The 15,582-nt window shown below is 43.6% G+C and overlaps 1 protein-coding gene and 1 long non-coding RNA gene across 15 annotated transcripts in view; both read right to left on the reverse strand.

Annotated features, from left to right (window-relative positions):
• Nucleotides 1–15,582, reverse strand: part of LOC120999536 (zinc finger protein OZF-like) — a 2,085,412-nt gene that overhangs the window by 195,996 nt on the left and 1,873,834 nt on the right. The gene's annotated exons all lie outside the window — the stretch shown is intronic.
• On the reverse strand, nt 156–15,208 carry LOC120999577. Its single transcript, XR_005778566.1, has 3 exons — nt 15,115–15,208; nt 2,361–2,501; nt 156–351 (listed from the first exon to the last, which is right to left on the reverse strand). It is a non-coding gene; the product is annotated as an uncharacterized LOC120999577 (long non-coding RNA).

Below are 15,582 nucleotides of genomic sequence, written 5' to 3' on the forward strand. Positions count from 1 at the left end.
TGACGTTCTTGTACAGATCTTTGTGTCCTTCTAAATACTCAGACTCCTCCATGGAGAAATAGACGGCGACATCCTGACACCTTATACAAACCTGACAACAGAATGATACAGTCATCACCCATATCCCATCAGTGTTACTGTATAATGTCCCAGCATTCCCAGCAATGTCACCTCTCCAGTCAGCAGCTCAATAATCTTGTTGGTGAGCTCTAGGATCTTCTCTCTGTTGACTTTCTCATGTATCGGGATGTGAGGTGTCGGCCTGGATATTGGGCTCAGGATTCCTCCCCGTCCTTCAGATACAGGGTCCTGACAATACTCACTAGAGGTCTTCTTCACTACTGTGTATTCCTGGTTATGGAGAGATGCAGTAATAAATATCACTCTATATTAGGGCTGCACAATAAATCGAAAAAATAATCGAATCGCGATAATCGGCAAATGCGATATGGCGATTTGTCCGACCCGAAAATGCCGCGATTATATATAAAGGGGCCCCGCGCACATAACTGGCTTTGTGTGTAAAGTATTTTACTAGTGTGTGAAACAATCTCTCTCCTTTTGATAACAGGTCCAGCCTCTGTACTCACGTTAACGATGAATGCACTGCAGCTAACGGCAGCGAGTGGGCCGGCCGGCACGTGACTGACGTCACTTAGTAACGTTCCTGCTTCCTGAAGTGGGAGGAGTGTTACTAAGTGACGTCAGTTACTAAGTGACGTCAGTCACGCGCCGGCCGGCCAGCTCGCTGCCGCTCGCTGTAGTGCATTCATAGTGACTGTGAGTACAGAGGCGGCCATGTTATCAATAGGAGAGAGATTATTTTACTAGTGTGTGAAACACTTTACACACAAAGCCAGTTACGTGCGCAGTTTAGGACACATGAGGGGACACATAGGGCCATGAGGGGGACCAGCATAAGATGCTATATGTCTTATGCTGCCCCCCCCTCATGGCCCTATGTGTCATAGCACACATCCCCCACAACACAGCGTCCTCCACAGATCCCCCACAACACAGCGTCCTCCACAGATCCCCCACAACACAGCGTCCTCCACAGATCCCCAACAACACAGCGTCCTCCACAGATCCCCCACAACACAGCGTCATCCACAGATCCCCCCACAACACAGCGTCCTCCACAGATCCCCCACAACACAGCGTCATCCACAGATCCCCCACAACACAGCGTCCTCCACAGATCCCCCACAACACAGCGTCATCCACAGATCTCCCACAACACAGCGTCATCCACAGATCTCCCACAACACAGCGTCCTCCACAGATCCCCCACAACACAGCGTCCTCCACAGATCCCCCACAACACAGCGTCCTCCACAGATCCCCCACAACACAGCGTCCTCCACAGATCCCCAACAACACAGCGTCCTCCACAGATCCCCCACAACACAGCGTCATCCACAGATCCCCCACAACACAGCGTCCTCCACAGATCCCCCACAACACAGCGTCCTCCACAGATCCCCCACAACACAGCGTCCTCCACAGATCCCCCACAACACAGCGTCCTCCACAGATCCCCCACAACACAGCGTCCTCCACAGATCCCCCACAACACAGCGTCATCCACAGATCTCCCACAACACAGCGTCATCCACAGATCTCCCACAACACAGCGTCATCCACAGATCCCCCACAACACAGCGTCATCCACAGATCCCCCACAACACAGCGTCATCCACAGATCCCCCACAACACAGCGTCATCCACAGATCCCCCACAACACAGCGTCATCCACAGATCCCCCACAACACAGCGTCATCCACAGATCTCCCACAACACAGCGTCATCCACAGATCCCCCACAACACAGCGTCATCCACAGATCTCCCACAACACAGCGTCCTCCACAGATCCCCCACAACACAGCGTCATCCACAGATCCCCCACAACACAGCGTCATCCACAGATCCCCCACAACACAGCGTCATCCACAGATCCCCCACAACACAGCGTCATCCACAGATCCCCCACAACACAGCGTCATCCACAGATCTCCCACAACACAGCGTCATCCACAGATCTCCCACAACACAGCGTCATCCACAGATCTCCCACAACACAGCGTCATCCACAGATCCCCCATAACTATGTCATACCCAGCCGCGTCAGCGGCTCATATGGGAAATCCAAGCAAATAGACCTCTAGCACAATTCCCTTAAAATATGGCATCGCACATCGTTATCGCAATTTTTAGGGCCCTAATCGCAATCGCACAAAATTCCCATATCGTGCAGCCCTACTCTATATATCTCCAAAGTCCCTCACCTCTCCAGTCATGTCCATCTGTTAGTAACATAGAGAAGATGATGTAATGTGACTTCATCAGAATCTCTCACCTCTCCAGTAAGCCGGAGGAGGATCTCTAGGGTGAGATTTATTATACTCTTTGCCATCTTGTCCCCATCCCTATCCATCGTTGATTGGAGAATGATCTTATATAGGATATATACGCTGAGCGGATCCTATATTGTAGGAATCTGAATAGAAAGAAGATGAACCAATCTAAAATCATAGAAAATCCCACATAAAATACAATTACCGTATTTTTTGCTTTATAAGACGCACTTTTTCCCCCTCCAAAGTGGAGGGAAAAAGTCAGTACGTCTTATGAACGAAATGTGACCCCAAATGTGCAGGCTGTGGCAGCTCAGGAGCTCTCACTGACAGCTCCTAAGCTGCCATTAAACTGTGGGCGGGCGGGCGTACGGGACTTAGTGCGTGTGAGCGGGCGTTACAGTAGCGCAGGCTGGCAGCACTTAGCCTTCAGTGAAGCCTCCAGCCCGCGCATACATCGCAGCAAAAATCAGCACCTGACTGGTGGGCTGGCGGCTTCACTAAATGCTGAATGATGCCGGCAGCCTGCCCTTCCATCTATACTATTGTTGGGCGGGCTGGCGGCTTCTCTGTATGCGTTGTACTGCCGCCAGCCCGCACGTCCTTCACTCTCCACAGCGCAGCAGAAGGATCGCCTTCTCCTCTGTGCTGCCAATATCCAACTGATTGGTGGGGAGCGCGTCCTGCTCCCCACCCATCAGCTCCCTACATGTCTATATTAAAATGACTATAAACCCCCTCATCCATAGGAATGCACCCATGAACTGCAAGGCACTCATTGACGCATATACATTGGGTAAGGGACCGAGAATGAATTGTTACACTGATTCCAGGTATGCTTTCGGGCTAGCACATGACTTTGGTGTTATCTGGAAAACTAGGGGATTTCTGACTTCATCCGGCAAACCAATTAAAAATTCAGAAGCAGTACAGAGCCTCATAGGAGGCCCTAGAGCTGCCCACAGAGGTAGCCATTGTTAAAGTGCCAGCCCATGTGAAGCAAGATCCACTAGCTGTGGGAAATGCTCAAGCAGCCAAACAAGCAGCCGAACTGCCGCTCCTGACATTGTTTTTACCAACTATGCCAGATTTGTCGCTCTTGCAGGAATTATAGGCTCAGATAACGCCTCAAGACAAAAAGATGTGGGTGGAGGCGGGGGCCACGAAGACAGGAGAGCTCTGGCAGGTAAATGGCAGAACATGTTTGCCTCAGAGTTTGTATCCGATGATGGCCAATTTAGCACATGGCCCTACTCATTTGTCGAAAGGAGCTATGAGCGCACTAGCGTTAGAACATTGGTTTGCACCTGGAATTCAGACCTTCTTTGAAAAGTTTGTTCAGGGTTGTCTTACATGTGCCAGACATAACCCTGGGAGGTTTGTAAAGACCCCCAAGAAACACACTCTCAAACCGCGGCACGTACGATGTCAGGCGGGGAGCGGAGCTGCCATCAGGTCCCCGTGCTGCTGTGACGGGGACCCGATGGCATGGAAGGAAGCGTGGTGCCTTCCTTAGGCATCGGGGCTGCCTTCCGGTGGAAAGCCTGTGAGATCCAGCCCCCTGGATCTCATAGGCAGAAAGCTGTATAAGTAATACACACTGTATTACACATACAGCCAATGCATTCCAATACAGAAGTATTGGAATGCATTGTAAAGGCGATCAGACCCCCAAAAGTTGAAGTCCCAAAGTGGGACAAAAAATATATAAAAAAAGAAGTGAAAAAAATAAAGTTTTCCCCCCAAAAAATAAAAGTTTCAAGTAAAAAATAAAAAAAACTTCATTTTCCCCAAATAAAGTTAAAAAAAATAGGGGGAAAAAAAGAAAAGTATACATATTAGGTATCGCCGCGTCCATATCGGCCGGCTCTATAAACATATCACATGACCTAACCCATCAGATGAACACAGTCAAAAAAAAAAAAAACTGAGCTAAATAAACAATTTTTTGTCACCTTACATCACTAAAAGTACAACACCAAGCGATCAACAAGGCGTATGCCCGCCAAAGTAGTACCAATCTAACCGTCACCTCATCCCGCAAAAAATGAGCCTCTACCTAGGACAATCGCCCAAAAAGTAAAAAAAAACTATGGCTCAGAAGCATTGTTTTTTTTTTGTTTAAAAAATGATGTTATTGTGTAAAACAAAAAAAAAAAAAAAAAAAGTATACATATTAGGTATTGCCACGTCCGTAACGACCGGCTCTATAAGAATACCACATGACCTAACCCCTCAGGTGAACACCGTAAAAATAAAAATAAATTTAAAAAAAAAGCAATTTTTTTGGTCACCTTACATCACAAAAAGTGTAATAGCAAGCGATCAAAAAGTCATACGCACCCCAAAATAGTGCCAATCATACCCTAACTAAGATAATCGCCCAATAACTGAAATAACTATGGCTCTCAGACTATGGAAACACTAAAACATGATGATTTTTTTTTGTTTCAAAAATGAAAATCATTGTGTAAAACTTACATAAATAAAAAAAGTAGACATATTAGGTATCACCACGTCCGTAATAACCTGCTCTATAAAAATATCACATGACCTAACCCCTCAGGTGAATACCGTAAAAAAAAAAAAAAAAGTGTGAAAAAAGCCATTTTTTGTCACTTTACATCACAAAAGTGTAATAGCAAGCGATCAAAAAGCCATATGCACCCTATAATAGTACCAAAGCGTCATCTCATCCCGAAAAAAAATGAGCCCCTACACCAGACGGCCAAAATATAAATAAAACTACGGCTTTCAGAATGTGGAGACACTAAAAAAAAAAATCCTTTTTAAAACTGAAACAATCAACCAAAAAAAGTTGTCATATTTGGTATTGTCGCATCCGTAACAACCTGCTCTATAAAATACCACATGATCTAACCTGTCAGATGAATGTTGTAAATAACAAAAAATAAAAACGGTGCCAAAACAGCTATTTTTTGTTACTTTGCCTCACAAAAAGTGTAATATAGAGCAACCAAAAATCATATGTACCCTAAAATAGTACCAACAAAACTGCCACCTTATCCCATAGTTTCCAAAATGGGGTCACTTTTTTGGAGTTCCTACTCTAGGGACGTATCAGGGGGTCTTCAAATGTGACATGGCAGCTTAAAATTATCCCAGTGAAACCTTCTTTCCAAAAACGATATGGCGTTCCTTTCCTTCTGCGCAATACCGTGTGCCCGTACAGCAGTTTACGACCACATATGGGGTGTTTCTGTAAACTACAGAATCAGGGCCATAAATAAAGAGTTTTGTTTGGCTGTTTACCCTTGCTTTGTAATGGAAAAAAAATGGATTAAAATGGAAAATCTACCAAAAAAGTTAAATTTTCTCTATTTTCCATTAATTCTTGTGGAACACCTAAAGGGTTAACAAAGTTTGTAAAATCAGTTTTGAATAGCTTGAGGGGTGTAGTTTGTAAAATGGGGTCATTTTTGAGTTGTTTCTATTATCTAAGCCTCATAAAGTGACTTCAGAGCTGAACTGGTCCTGCAAAAGTGGGTTTTTAGAAATTTTCAGAAAAATTTCAAGATTTGCTTCTAAACTTTTAAGCCTTCTAACGCATTCACAAAATGATCCAAACATGGAGTAGACATATGGGGAATGTAAAGTAATAAACTATTTTTGGAGGTACCGTATTTTTCGCCCTATATACTCACTTCCCCCCCTCCCCGAAAAGTGGGAAAAAAATATCAGTGCGTCTTATGGGGCGAATGCTGCACTGTTTACACTGATACACCGCCGGCCGCGCTGCGCAGCATGCGTGTGTATCAGGGAGGAGGGGCTGGGGGCTGGCCTCTAGTATTGTAATGGCTGCCAGGCCCGGTGCAGTCACTGAATTCTAGTGCACAGAGCCCCGCTCACTGTACTAATCGTATCTACGGTAACTGCAGGCAATGTTTAGCTATAGATATGTTCGATCCAGCAGCCTGTACTTACCAGCATAGCAGGCAAAAGGCTGGGCGGGCGGGCACTGGCAGTGTAACTTCCTACGTCATGTGCCTGCTCCGCCCACTTTATGAATGAAGCAGGCGGCGCAGGCACGTGACGTAGTAAGTGACGCTGCCGGTGCCCAGCCTCCTGCCTCCTATGGTCGTAAGTACAGGCTGCTGGTATGAACATATCTATAGTTAAACATTGCCTGCAGTTGCCATAGATACGCTTAGTACAGTGAGCGGGGCCCGATGCAATAGAATACAATGACTGCACTGGGCCCCCGCTGCCATTTAAAAACTAGTGTAGATGCCAGCCCCCACCCCCTGTATTGGGGGTCATTCACAGTGGCTGACACTGTTATGGGGTGGGGGGGGGGGTGGATCTGTGGATGTCAAATAGCACAAGATGCTATTTATCTGTCATCCACAGACGCCCCCATAACACTGTCATGCCATCCACAGACGCCCCCATAACACTGTCATGCCATCCACAGACGCCCCCATAACAGTGCCATCCACAGAGCCCCCATAACACTGACATCCACAGACGCCCCCATAACACTGACATCCACAGACGCCCCCATAACACTGACATCCACAGACGCCCCCATAACACTGACATCCACAGACGCCCCCATAACACTGACATCCACAGACGCCCCCATAACACTGACATCCACAGACGCCCCCATAACACTGACATCCACAGACGCCCCCATAACACTGACATCCACAGACGCCCCCATAACACTGCCATCCACAGACGCCCCCATAACACTGCCATCCACAGACGCCCCCATAACACTGCCATCCACAGACGCCCCCATAACACTGCCATCCACAGACGCCCCCATAACACTGCCATCCACAGACGCCCCCATAACACTGCCATCCACAGACGCCCCCATAACACTGCCATCCACAGATCCCCCCATAACACTGCCATCCACAGATCCCCCCATAACACTGCCATCCACAGATCCCCCCATAACACTGCCATTCACAGGCTACCATTAGTTCAAAGCCCACCAAAAGCACACCTTTTGGTTCAAAATATTTTTTTTTCTTAATTTCCTCCTTAAAAACCTAGGTGCGTCTTATGGGCCGGTGCGTCTTATAGGGCGAAACATACGGTATTACTATTTATTATAAAAGTAGAGAAATTGAAATGTGCAAATTTTTCAATTTTTTTTGTAAATTTGGCATTTTTTTATAAATAAAAATACATTTTTTTTACTCAATTTTACCACTGTCATGAAATACAATATGTGACGTGAAAACAATCTCAGAATGGCCTAAATAAGTAAAAGCGTTTTAAAGTTATCACCACATAAAGTGACATATGTCAGATTTGCAAAAAATGTCCTGGTCCTGAAGGTTAAAATGGCAGTGTCCTGAAGAGGTTAAAGCTTGAGCTTCCATGTTGTTTCCTGTCCTGGGGGCGGGGAGCACCTTCCTGTCAGTGCCGTTGGGGGAGGCGCCGGGGAAAACTACAACACATACTTGTAGCAGTAATTACACTATGCCACCGCTCCACAGGAGACCACGTGCGGTGTACTGACGAGGAAGCTGCGCTCACACTGGAGCATCATCTCCTCTTCCAACCGCTGATAGTCGGGGCTGCCGGGTATCAGATCCTGCCGATCAGATACTGATGACCGATCCTGACAACCGGTTATCAATATAAACGGCCGACAACACCTATAACTGCCTCTGGGGAACGGGAAAAACCCCACCAAAAACTGACATGCTAAGAATTTATAAATCTGCACGGCCGGTCAATATCCACATAGAGAAAAGAGCCCAATATAGATGAGATCGGTCTAATCTCATCCACTGCTGGTTCTGGATTACACTCAGGCTGGGCTTCTCCACATGGAAAACCGTATGGAATCAGCTGTGGATTACACACGGAAAACCGGAGCGCGAGCGAAATACAGGACAGTTTGGGTTTCTGCAAAAGCTTTGATTATGTCCTCCATGTATATACAGAAGATGTACAACCAGCTGTACATATATAATTATATACAGGAGATACCCAGGTTATACCAGCATAGTCTATACTATAATACACAGGAGGATGACTATGTATATACCTGTACATATAGATTACACTCAGATAGACCCAGGTCATACCAGCATAGTATATACTATAATACACAGGAAGATGACTATGTATATACCTGTACATATAGATTACACTCAGATAGACCCAGGTTATACCAGCATAGTATATACTATAATACACAGGAAGATGACTATGTATATACCTGTACATATAGATTACACTCAGATAGACCCAGGTTATACCAGCATAGTATATACTATAATACACAGGAGGATGACTATGTATACACCTGTACATATAGATTACACTCAGATAGACCCAGGTTATACCAGCATAGTCTATACTATAATACACAGGAGGATGACTATGTATATACCTGTACATATAGATTACACTCAGATAGACCCAGGTCATACCAGCATAGTATATACTATAATACACAGGAAGATGACTATGTATATACCTGTACATATAGATTACACTCAGATAGACCCAGGTTATACCAGCATAGTATATACTATAATACACAGGAGGATGACTATGTATATACCTGTACATATAGATTACACTCAGATAGACCCAGGTTATACCAGCATAGTCTATACTATAATACACAGGAGGATGACTATGTATATACCTGTACATATAGATTACACTCAGATAGACTCAGGTTATACCAGCATAGTATATACTATAATACACAGGAGGATGACTATGTATATACCTGTACATATAGATTACACTCAGATAGACTCAGGTTATACCAGCATAGTATATACTATAATACACAGGAGGATGACTATGTATATACCTGTACATATAGATTACACTCAGATAGACCCAGGTTATACCAGCATAGTATATACTATAATACACAGGAGGATGACTATGTATATACCTGTACATATAGATTACACTCAGATAGACCCAGGTTATACCAGCATAGTATATACTATAATACACAGGAAGATGACTATGTATATACCTGTACATATAGATTATACTCAGATAGACCCAGGTTATACCAGCATAGTATATACTATAATACACAGGAGGATGACTATGTATATACCTGTACATATAGATTACACTCAGATAGACCCAGGTTATACCAGCATAGTATATACTATAATACACAGGAGGATGACTATGTATATACCTGTACATATAGATTACACTCAGATAGACCCAGGTTATACCAGCATAGTATATACTATAATACACAGGAGGATGACTATGTATACACCTGTACATATAGATTACACTCAGATAGACCCAGGTTATACCAGCATAGTATATACTATAATATACAGGAAGATGACTATGTATATACCAGGTCTGTGGAGTTGGTAGATAAATGCTCCGACTCCTCTGTATTTAATATGCGAATGTATTTTATACATTCCTTGAAGGAAGGAAAGAAAGGCAACATACGGCTGTTCCACCAGGTTCTTCTAAGCTCTTATAGCAGAGAGAGGTAGTTGGGCAGAAGCTGCTGCCTTCTCCTTTGTGTGCTGATCTTGGGCCCCTTTCACATGGGCGAGTATTCCGCGCGGGTGCAATGCGTGAGGTGAACGCATTGCACCCGCACTGAATCCCGACCCATTCATTTCTATGGGGCTGTTCACATGAGCGGTGATTTTCACGCATCACTTGTGCGTTGCGTGAAAATCGCAGCATGTTCTATATTGTGCGTTTATCACGTAGCGCAGGCCCCATAGAAGGGAATGGGGTTGCGTGAAAATCGCAAGCATCCGCTAGCAAGTGCGGATGCGGTGCGATTTTCACGCACAGTTGCTAGGAGACGATCGGGATGGAGACCCGATCATTAGTTTTTCCCCTTATAACATGGTTATAAGGGAAAATAATAGCATTCTGAATACAGAATGCATAGTAAACTAGCGCTGGAGGGGTTAAAAAAAAAATATAACTCACCTTAGTCCACTTGATCGCGCAGCCGGCATCTCTTCTGTCTTCTTTCTTTGCTGATTGCAGGAACAGGACCTGTGGTGACGTCACTCCGGTCATCACATGATCTTTTACCATGGTGATGGTTCATGTGATGGACCATGTGATGACCGGAGTGACGTCACCACAGGTCCTGTTCCTGCACACAGCAAAGAAAGAAGACAGAAGAGATGCCGGCTGCGCGATCAAGTGGATTAAGGGGAGTTAAATAATTTTTTTAAAAAATTTAACCCCTCCAGCGCTATTTTACTTAGCATTCTGTATTCAGGATGCTATTAATCTACAGAACACCGATCCCAAGCCCGAACTTCTGTGAAGAAGTTCGGGTTTGGGTACCAAACATGCGCGATTTTTCTCATTTCAATGTTTTGAACTCGCGCAGAAAAATCGCGCATGTTCCCGCAACGCCCGTGTGAAAGAGGCCTTATGCTGAAGATAGGGCAGTGGGAGGATTCAGGAAGCGGCAGGGGAAGGGGCATTTATTTTAAAACATGATTTTCCTAGTAGAATCCCATAGTCATGTTTAAAGTTTCAAGAGTTTACAAGTTTTTATAGCCTTAGCTGAATGACAGCAGTTTTTCAAATGGTTTACAGCTTCAGTCTTGAACTATTGACCCTCCATTCCCTTCACTTATACAAGTGTCTCTAGTCCTGCAAATAACATATTTACTTCATCAGTTATCAGTGAGAGGCTACCCATGGGCGTTGCTTTCCCTGTAACAGTGGAACACAACACAATGGAAAGTATAAGTATTGCCGCTCCTTTAGGCTGGGTTCACACGGGCGTTGCGGGAAAATGTGCGGGTGCGTTGCGGGAACATGCACAGTTTTTCCGCGCGAGTGCAAAACATTGTAATGCGTTTTGCACTCTCGTGAGAAAAATCGCGCATGTTTGGTACCCAAACCCGAACTTCTTCACAGAAGTTCGGGCTTAGGATCGGTGTTCTGTAGATTGTATTATTTCCCCTTATAACATAGTTATAAGGGAAAATAATAGCATTCTGAATACAGAATGCATAGTAAAGAAGGGCTGGAGGGGTTAAAAATAAATAATAAATAATTTAACTCGCCTTAATCCACTTGATCGCATAGCCCGGAATCTGCTTCTGTCTCCTTTGCTGAACAGGACCTGTGGTGAGCATTAATTACAGGTAAAGGACCTTTGGTGATGTCACTCCGGTCATCACATGATCCATCACCATGGTAAAAGATCATGTGATGACCGAAGGGACGTCACCAAAGGTCCTTTACCTGTAATTAATGCTCACCACAGGTCCTGTTCAGCAAAGGAGACAGAAGGAGATGCCGGGCTATGCGATCAAGTGGATTAAGGCGAGTTAAATATTTTTTTTTAACCCCTCCAGCGCTGTTTTACTATGCATTCTGTTTTCAGAATGCTATTATTTTCCAGCGTATACCAGCACAGTCTATACACTCAGATAGACCCAGGTTATACCAGCATAGTATATACTATAATAGCATAGTATATACTATAATACACAGGAGGATGACTATGTATATACCTGTACATATAGATTACACTCAGATAGACCCAGGTTATACCAGCACAGTATATACTATAATACACAGGAGGATGACTATGTATATACCTGTACATATAGATTACACTCAGATAGACCCAGGTTATACCAGCATAGTATATACTATAATACACAGGAGGATGACTATGTATATACCTGTACATATAGATTACACTCAGATAGACCCAGGTTATACCAGCATAGTATATACTATAATACACAGGAGGATGACTATGTATATACCTGTACATATAGATTACACTCAGATAGACCCAGGTTATACCAGCACAGTATATACTATAATACACAGGAGGATGACTATGTATATACCTGTACATATAGATTACACTCAGATAGACCCAGGTTATACCAGCACAGTATATACTATAATACACAGGAGGATGACTATGTATATACCTGTACATATAGATTATACTCAGATAGACCCAGGTTATACCAGCACAGTATATACTATAATACACAGCAGGATGACTATGTATATACCTGTACATATAGATTACACTCAGATAGACCCAGGTTATACCAGCATAGTATATACTATAATACACAGGAGGATGACTATGTATATACCTGTACATATAGATTATACTCAGATAGACCCAGGTTATACCAGCATAGTATATACTATAATACACAGGAGGATGACTATGTATATACCTGTACATATAGATTACACTCAGATAGACCCAGGTTATACCAGCATAGTATATACTATAATACACAGGAGGATGACTATGTATATACCTGTACATATAGATTACACTCAGATAGACCCAGGTTATACCAGCATAGTATATACTATAATACACAGGAGGATGACTATGTATACACCTGTACATATAGATTACACTCAGATAGACCCAGGTTATACCAGCATAGTATATACTATAATACACAGGAGGATGACTATGTATACACCTGTACATATAGATTACACTCAGATAGACCCAGGTTATACCAGCATAGTATATACTATAATACACAGGAGGATGACTATGTATATACCTGTACATACAGATTACACTCAGATAGACCCAGGTTATACCAGCATAGTATATACTATAATACACAGGAGGATGACTATGTATATACCTGTACATATAGATTACACTCAGATAGACCCAGGTTATACCAGCATAGTATATACTATAATACACAGGAGGATGACTATGTATATACCTGTACATATAGATTACACTCAGATATACCCAGGTTATACCAGCATAGTATATACTATAATACACAGGAAGATGACTATGTATATACCTGTACATATAGATTACACTCAGATAGACCCAGGTTATACCAGCATAGTATATACTATAATACACAGGAGGATGACTATGTATATACCTGTACATATAGATTACACTCAGATAGACCCAGGTTATACCAGCATAGTATATACTATAATACACAGGAAGATGACTATGTATACACCTGTACATATAGATTACACTCAGATAGACCCAGGTTATACCAGCACAGTATATACTATAATACACAGGAGGATGACTATGTATATACCTGTACATATAGATGACACTCAGATAGACCCAGGTTATACCAGCACAGTCTATACTATAATACACAGGAGGATGACTATGTATACACCTGTGCATATAGATTACACTCAGATAGACCCAGGTTATACCAGCACAGTATATACTATAATACACAGGAGGATGACTATGTATACACCTGTACATATAGATTACACTCAGATAGACCCAGGTTATACCAGCATAGTATATACTATAATACACAGGAGGATGACTATGTATACACCTGTACATATAGATTACACTCAGATAGACCCAGGTTATACCAGCATAGTATATACTATAATACACAGGAGGATGACTATGTATATACCTGTACATACAGATTACACTCAGATAGACCCAGGTTATACCAGCATAGTATATACTATAATACACAGGAGGATGACTATGTATATACCTGTACATATAGATGACACTCAGATAGACCCAGGTTATACCAGCATAGTATATACTATAATACACAGGAGGATGACTATGTATATACCTGTACATATAGATTACACTCAGATATACCCAGGTTATACCAGCATAGTATATACTATAATACACAGGAAGATGACTATGTATATACCTGTACATATAGATTACACTCAGATAGACCCAGGTTATACCAGCATAGTATATACTATAATACACAGGAGGATGACTATGTATATACCTGTACATATAGATTACACTCAGATAGACCCAGGTTATACCAGCATAGTATATACTATAATACACAGGAAGATGACTATGTATACACCTGTACATATAGATTACACTCAGATAGACCCAGGTTATACCAGCACAGTATATACTATAATACACAGGAGGATGACTATGTATATACCTGTACATATAGATGACACTCAGATAGACCCAGGTTATACCAGCACAGTCTATACTATAATACACAGGAGGATGACTATGTATACACCTGTGCATATAGATTACACTCAGATAGACCCAGGTTATACCAGCACAGTATATACTATAATACACAGGAGGATGACTATGTATACACCTGTACATATAGATTACACTCAGATAGACCCAGGTTATACCAGCATAGTATATACTATAATACACAGGAGGAGGACTATGTATATACCTGTACATATAGATTACACTCAGATAGACCCAGGTTATACCAGCATAGTATATACTATAATACACAGGAGGATGACTATGTATATACCTGTACATATAGATTACACTCAGATAGACCCAGGTTATACCAGCATAGTATATACTATAATACACAGGAGGATGACTATGTATATACCTGTACATATAGATTACACTCAGATAGACCCAGGTGCTGCTCCTGTCCCTTAGTCAGTCCCTGGGCTAGCCTAGTGCCTAGTGGGCTGAGTGCTGGCGGAGGCTGACTGTGCCTGGCCGAGAGAGCTGGCGGTGAAGGGGTTAATGCCCCCTCTGCCCCAGTAATCCTGACAGACACTGGCGGTGACTACACACCTACCTGCCTGCTGGACACAACATGTGCGCACCTAGAATGTATGGGCTTCTGAGAGGATGGAGCCCCGCCCCCAAGTTGTTCTAAAAACTAATATTATCCACAAAACCTCCCTGACTGTAAACCTGTCCCTAATCCTGACCCGCACAGAACACGGAGAGGACGCCCCGCCCCCAGCACACAGGACACTTACCTGAACCGCACTTATCACCGCCTATCTCAGAGTCACGTTACCCTCAAGGTAGAGGCTAAACTCCATACAGGAAACGAACCTCCTGACGTCGCTGGGTCACGTGACATTCTCTTGTCACGTGACTATCTGCAGCGCGAAAAGAAGGGTCGGAAGCCTGTTTAGAGCAGGTGACTGGTGGCTGCTCGTTAGTCATAGAGGGGGGAGAGTGTCTGTCAGTGCAGGAGGTACATGTGTGAGCTGTGGACGTGCTGAGGGGAGGGGGTCGAGAACTGTATGCTGGGGGATTCTGTGTGAGACTGTATGCTGAGGTGGGGCCATGTAATATTGTGTGCAGGGGGTGGGCATTATAATACTGTGCAGAGGGGGGCTGAGTAATTTTGTGGGGGGGGGGGTGCAGTGTGACTGTGTGTGCGGGGGGGGGGGCGCAGTGTGACTGTGTGTGCGGGGGGGGGCGCAGTGTGACTGTGT

Source organism: Bufo bufo, chromosome 4, assembly GCF_905171765.1.
Source record: "Bufo bufo chromosome 4, aBufBuf1.1, whole genome shotgun sequence".
Classification (NCBI taxonomy): domain Eukaryota; kingdom Metazoa; phylum Chordata; class Amphibia; order Anura; family Bufonidae; genus Bufo; species Bufo bufo.